This window comes from Morone saxatilis, unplaced genomic scaffold, assembly GCF_004916995.1.
Source record: "Morone saxatilis isolate NCDOM2014 unplaced genomic scaffold, NCSU_SB_2.0 Contig20, whole genome shotgun sequence".
In the NCBI taxonomy this organism is placed as follows: Eukaryota; Metazoa; Chordata; class Actinopteri; family Moronidae; genus Morone; species Morone saxatilis.
Window position 1 is genome coordinate 25,008,281 of NW_023339763.1, and position 6,501 is coordinate 25,014,781.

General features: G+C 38.7%; 1 protein-coding gene across 1 annotated transcript in view; it reads right to left on the reverse strand.

Annotated features, from left to right (window-relative positions):
• The window catches only part of cblb (Cbl proto-oncogene B, E3 ubiquitin protein ligase), a gene marked incomplete in the record, with an annotated part of 76,550 nt that overhangs the window by 3,128 nt on the left and 66,921 nt on the right, over nt 1-6,501 (reverse strand).

Consider the following 6,501-nt stretch of genomic DNA (forward strand, 5'->3'; position numbering starts at 1 on the left):
CACACCGGGTTCAGTATCTTGCTCAAGGATACTTCGACACGTGGCAGGAGGAGCCGGGGATCGAACCAACAACCTTCTGATTGGGGGACGACCCGCTCTGCCTCTGAGCCACAGCCGCATGTGGTTGTTTAAATTCATTTATTTAATTTTTCAAAAATATTTGAGTGATACCTCCACATACCACTAGAGGGGGCTCCCATACCAGCAGTTTGAGAACAATCTAAAACCCTTTATGGGGGGGGACAGCCTTTTTTTGTTTTCTCTTCCGCGTAAGGTTGTCTTACCTGAGGGTTTGCTTAAAATCTGTCTTATAATATTAACACAACCCTGTCTGAGTTCTTTTTAGCAATGTTGCTGATCTCAGCAATTTGGAGAGTTCAATGTCTTTCTTACTGATAGACGAAATTACCCTTTAAGTCTGGCATTAAATAGAACTTGAAATTTTATGACACCTTCAGTCCTTTCTTAGTATTTGCTTCTATAGCAGTCACAGAAACTCCCTTTCCCTGGGTTAACCACTGGTTACAGCTAGATTTTGAAGCCATTTTTGCGTCAGACCTGAATTCATTGTCTGGGAAACATTGGGCTAACAGACAGACAGGTTACTTGTTGGTGTGTATATCAGTACAGTGGATCTTTTCTTCCTGACAGTACAATGTGATGTGCTGTGTTTCTAACTGTCATCCTAATACCGTATATCAGGACTATAGTAATCAACGGTTAAGCTCAGCAAACTGAGCATCTGGGTCTGTTTTTGTTTTTGAACAAACAGGCAGAGTAATTCAGAGAGATCACGCTGTGTGTTTGGACTAAGGATCCTCCTTCTGTTCTGCAACATAGTCCAATGTGTACTCCAGAGACAAGCCAGATGAACACACAGAGATTAACACGTGGCGTTGACCCACTTTCACCTCCACGCTCTCATTTTTACTGCAGCCATTATTAAGCTTTTAACATTAATTTGAGATGATGTATTCTAGTTTTCCTCACAGAGAGGTTTTAAAATGTTTATTGATTTGGGTCCCCTGTGATTGAAGCTTCTTGCAAAGCAGAAAAGTCAGTGTAACCAGGGCCGGATATAGAAAAATATTCCTGGGTGGACAGAGGGTGGCATAGAGACTTTAAAGCTGCAGTAGGTAACTTCTATAAAAAATAACTTTTTGTAATATTTGCAGAAACATTCACTATAATCCTGATCAGGTTCCTCTGGCTCCTCCTTCTGCTCCTAATTGCATTTGCAAGAATCCACCGGGCCTGGACGAAAACAACCAATCAGAACTGAGAAAGATATATAGCTGATCTTTTCACAGATTTTCTGTTCAGATTGTCCCGTGTACTACTGTCAGGATTTAGTGAAAGTTTTTAGCAAATACAACAACATTTTTTTTTTATTAAAACTTACCTACTGCAGCTTTAACTATCTCCATGCCACCCTCTGATTTAATCGCACATTGGTAGAGCCCCTAAATTAAGATATTTCAAATCATTCCACTATTGTGGCACATTAATAAAGCATTGTATAGAAATATCTCAAGGGGGCATTAGAAATCAATACATTGTTTTATTTACAAATCATTAGACATTTTTCCTTAGTCTTTTTTTTTACTGAACATGCACTTATTCTAAAATGTGGTCGTAACGGATCATTAAATTAATTTTTGTTTTTCAAGATGTTATTTAAAAAAAAATTAAATAAATGAATGTGTTAAATTTGACAACAACTTACCCCTCTAGATCTGCCCCTGATTGTTTCTGGTCAACTATCGGCAAACATGGAAATGAGAAGGTTCAGTTTGAACATCCTGATAATACAGCAGGGAGACATGATGATTTTTATTTTACATTTACATGTGCTCATAATGTGAGAGTGAAAGTGAAATTGAGTGATTTTTGTATGTTGGCATCTTCACAGGTCTCATGATTCTCATAATTAGAATGTGATCTTGTGATTTTATCTTAACCCTAATTTGACATTTGTATACTCCAAAGAAAAAACAGGTTACCATAGCGACCAGGTTAACAAACGGTTGCTGTGTGCATGCAATGATGGCTCTTCGTGCTGCATGGTCAACCATGGAAATAAAAACGATGCTGTGTGATGGAGACAAAGCACCTGTCAGTGAATGTGCTCTTAAAGTCAACAGTGTGGGAGGCACAAAACATTTACTGTTTTATTTTATTTATTACCCGGTCAGTTTAACCCCCACCCCACCCACATCTTTCCATAAAGAGCTTCTATCCATCCCTCTGCCATCCCTTTCTTTTTCTGAGCTGCACTTTAAAGGGGAACACCACTGTAGTTTAAAATGTACATAATGTTAATACTGAGCCCTGAAGCAGTCCATGGAGATAGTGATAATAAGCAATGCTGAGAACCAAGTCTCTAATCTCCGTTATCATCCACAATGTACACACACATTCACAGAACATTAGCCCATGCAGCCCAACTATAAAGTATGTCAGCTGAACCAAAACACATATATTAACATATAATTAAGCACTTAGATAATGCCTAGTCATCAGCTAAGCAGCTTTATCTGCTCTATCTGGTTCTGGACTCAACTTTATTCACATTTCAACATTCATATGATGTTTACATTGTGCTGTCTGTGTTGAACCAGAAAATGTTCTCTCATCCTCAGAAAAAAACCTGCAAGGCCGCTCTCCTTTCAGATTAGAGCGTAATGTCGCAGATTAGACAATAAGTTAACACTTTGTTTCCAGTAGGCCTACCACATGTAGTCTAAAAATGGAATTCAGATGTGAAATTCAGTGGCCTTCCCCTTCAACTTGAGGCTTAAGTATTTTGCACTGGTCTGTTTTCACACTTTTCTTGAACTTGAATGACTCTGAGCTCAGAATTGTCCATTCCATTGGACTCCCTTGTGAAGGGGGTAAGTGGCCTTAGGTTGCAAAGGGCAGTTTTTATTTTCTAATTCCATTTTCGTATTAATGTGCTTTGGTGACAAAATAAAAGTGTTGATAATATGTAAAGCATAGAGTAATGTGCAATTAATTTATACATTATTAATGCTTTTTTCTTGATATGTTATTTTCATGGATAAGTAAATAAAAAGTCACGGTTCCTTTGTTCTATGTATGTTTTGTTGTATTGTATGTTTTTCCCAATTTGGAAAAAGCAGATTTTTGGGCCAGTGGTTAGGGTTAGAGGTAGGCAGTAGATGCTGATATTATTGGCCAATATTGGCGGTTACAGACATATCAGTATCATATCCGTATCGGCCTATATGTTATCCAATATGCACCGTTGTATATAAATAATAAATATAAAGCAGAAAAAATGCTTGGTGTCACTGCAAAGTTTAAACAGCAGTCTTATGCAAAAAGACCCGACCTCTCACTTTCTTTCCTCCTAATGAGCTTATGGTCTCTCTAGTCTATCTCTAGTTTCAGTCTTCTTACATACAGCATGATTTCATTTAGTACAATTCAGGTCCAATTTTTAGTAAAATAGACCATAAAGCGGGTATGCTTTTGGGGTGGGGGCTTTACCTTTTGATTGACGAAAGCTCATTCTCAGTGGAGTCTGTCAGCTCAACGCACCAAACTCAGATCCAACGGTCAAACTAGGCAGTGCTGCTCAAATATGGATCAAGATTCTGTTACTGCGTTGACTATTTCTCTCCTGAAATTATTTAACAAACATATTTTAGTGTACTGTTGTACAGCTGTAATATGAGACTGTGTGTGACCAGGCGAGTCATTGTTTCCTACTACAGATGAGTAGAAACTGCACAGCCAATGAGAGCAGCTCAACTCGCAGTACGTCACGTCCGCTGGCTCCAACAAACCTTCATGGCAACAACAGTAATTTAACTTTAGGGGTTCAAAACGGTACTCCACAAACCAATGAGTGATGTCACAATAGGTTCACACTTGGCTAAAACTGATCTGTTCTCTACTTGACAACATGTGTTTTTCAGATATTATGTATCAAATAATTTTCAAAATATTCACTAATTAATCCTGATTGGTGAATTTCTTCCCTCTAAAAACAATATCAGTTAGGCTCTAGTTGGCAGTGTATTGGTTATGGTTAGGGACTGTCTACGCAATGTCTCTACAAGTTCCATAAGTCAACATATATGTGTGTGTTGTTGTGTCATGATAGCGTGGGACAGCTGGGAGTTTGTTTCAGTAGATAAACACATTTCTTTGAGCCAGACTCTTCCAGTGAGTCAAAGGAAGTTTGATTTGTTTCAGTAATGCAACAGACATAACAAAAGATTGTCACCCGCAATTATGACTTGAGGGAGCTTCACTCTGCCCGCAAGCTACTGAAGTCAGATCAGTAGAAAGCTCCTTGACAAATGATGGAAGATACTTGAGATTTAAAGGAATACTGAATTTAACTGGGAGTTCTAAAGGGAAGTGGGAGATTGTCCTATGTCACTGTGTCTGTGAATTGTGTTAAAGAATCAGTCTGGTGATTTTCTAGATTTTTCTTATTGTCAACAAATCCCATGTAGGTGTGTGTGCGAATATCCAAATTCCAAAATTAAACAAATATCCAAATAGTCGGGTCCAGACAATAGGCCGCCAGTCTCATCCATAGATTATATAATTATAGATGGCCGCAGTCTACATGACATCACCCATAGGTTTTATATATAATATAAGACTGGACTTAAATACAGGAGACAGAAAAATTGGACATCTTACAAGGTACACATACAGTCAGAGGTTCACCTTATTAGACTAAATGTGATGTAATAAATATCTGTCTAGGTACGGTCTGGCAGCCTGAGTGAACGTGGTTTTAATGTGGCTTATTTCCCTATGATTGACATTGTTGTCATAGCGATGTCAACTGCTGGAGAGAGAATGTGTGTTGTTGCTGCTGATTTCGTGCATTAATGTACCAAAGAATTAGAATCAGCTCCTTAAACACAGGTAGCCTACAGAATACAGGGTCTCATTTAAAAGTAGTTTGTTGTTAAATGTAGGTGAGTAAAAGTTACTTTATCACCAGTCCTTCCTCACCTCTGAATAAAAATAATCTGACCTTTGACTAATATTTTTGAGAACCCCTGGTTTAAAGGGTGTCTTCGAGTTAATAAAGTACCTTTAGTTTGGTGGCTTAGGTGGATTGGGACTATGTATCTCATTTTGGGGTGAAATGGGTGGTGATTCAAAGTAACACCTCCAGACCCTTCCAACATGATGCTCAGTGAGCTTTATGAGAACATAATCTCTTAAGGCCTTTCCCTGTGCTCTCTGAACACCAGCTCACATACTACAACTGCTAAAAGGAATTGGATCCCACAGGCACTGACACAGTCTGGCCTATTTTGTTTGTTTAAGGCATCAGATGTAGTATTTGTTCTACAACACACTTGTGATGCTAATGCAAATGCCTTGGACAGTATGTTGGGTTTGAAATGCCAAAACCATGAGGTGGAGGCAGTGTTTTTTTTTCCCCCTCAGTGAGCCAACCTGAATCATCCAGGCAATGTGTCTGATCAAAATAGCTGTTTCCTGGGGGTGCTGCATTTGTGCGTCTGTATTCCTACACAGTGTCTTAAAATTACATGCATAGGATACCAGAGCTTAAGCACACGACTCCCTGGATGAACTGAAAACATGGATTAAAAGGGGCATCGAAAAATCAGAGGCTGTCTGAACCAACAGGAAGCTGACAATACAGTTCCTCTCCTCCTACACACGTCTCAGATGTCCTCCTACCCCTCACGTCTCCCTGGGGCTGGAGTGGTCTGGCACAAACAAGGTCAGATTGTCATCATCACACAGTGACATAAACCCACTAATTAGCACAGAGATCCAAACAGAGGGGGCTACATCTGGAATGATGTCCCAGCTGTGTTGTTTATTATTAAATTACTCTATTGTGCTTTAAAAGCTGCAGTTGATAACATTTATAAAAAATAACATTTTGTCATATTGGTTTTCACTATATTCTATATTATATATGTCTATATTTACAAATGCTCTTAGGAACGCCAGAGGAACCAGATTTTTTCACAGTTTATCTGTCTCATGTACTACTGTCAGGATATAGTGAAAGTTTCAGCAAATATGACAAAAAGATTTTTCTTTTTAACATATTTTTTATTTTTAAAGAAATACTTACTGCAACTTTAATATTTATCCAGTCTTCAGTAGTCCTGGCTCAGTTCTTTGTCTTAATGTCTATCAAGCTGCACACTTGGATCAACTCAGAGCCACTGCTGGGACAGACGCCAAAACCTGGGCAAAAACTGTAACTGTGGTAGTTCTGGCTGCATGTCTGCTGTGGCTGGAGAGGACAAGAAGTCTGTATTCAGTTTATTATGTTGCCTGTGTCCTCATTTGGATTTTTGTGTGGCATACTATGCAGAAATATCAGTTTTTGCTACAGAGAGCATCAGTATGGCCTGATAAGTGGTAGTGTTGGTGTCTGACTTGGTTTCATTAATTATGAGCTCAAAATTCTCAGAGGTTGTATGAAAAGTACAACTATGAACATATCTGTTTAAAAAA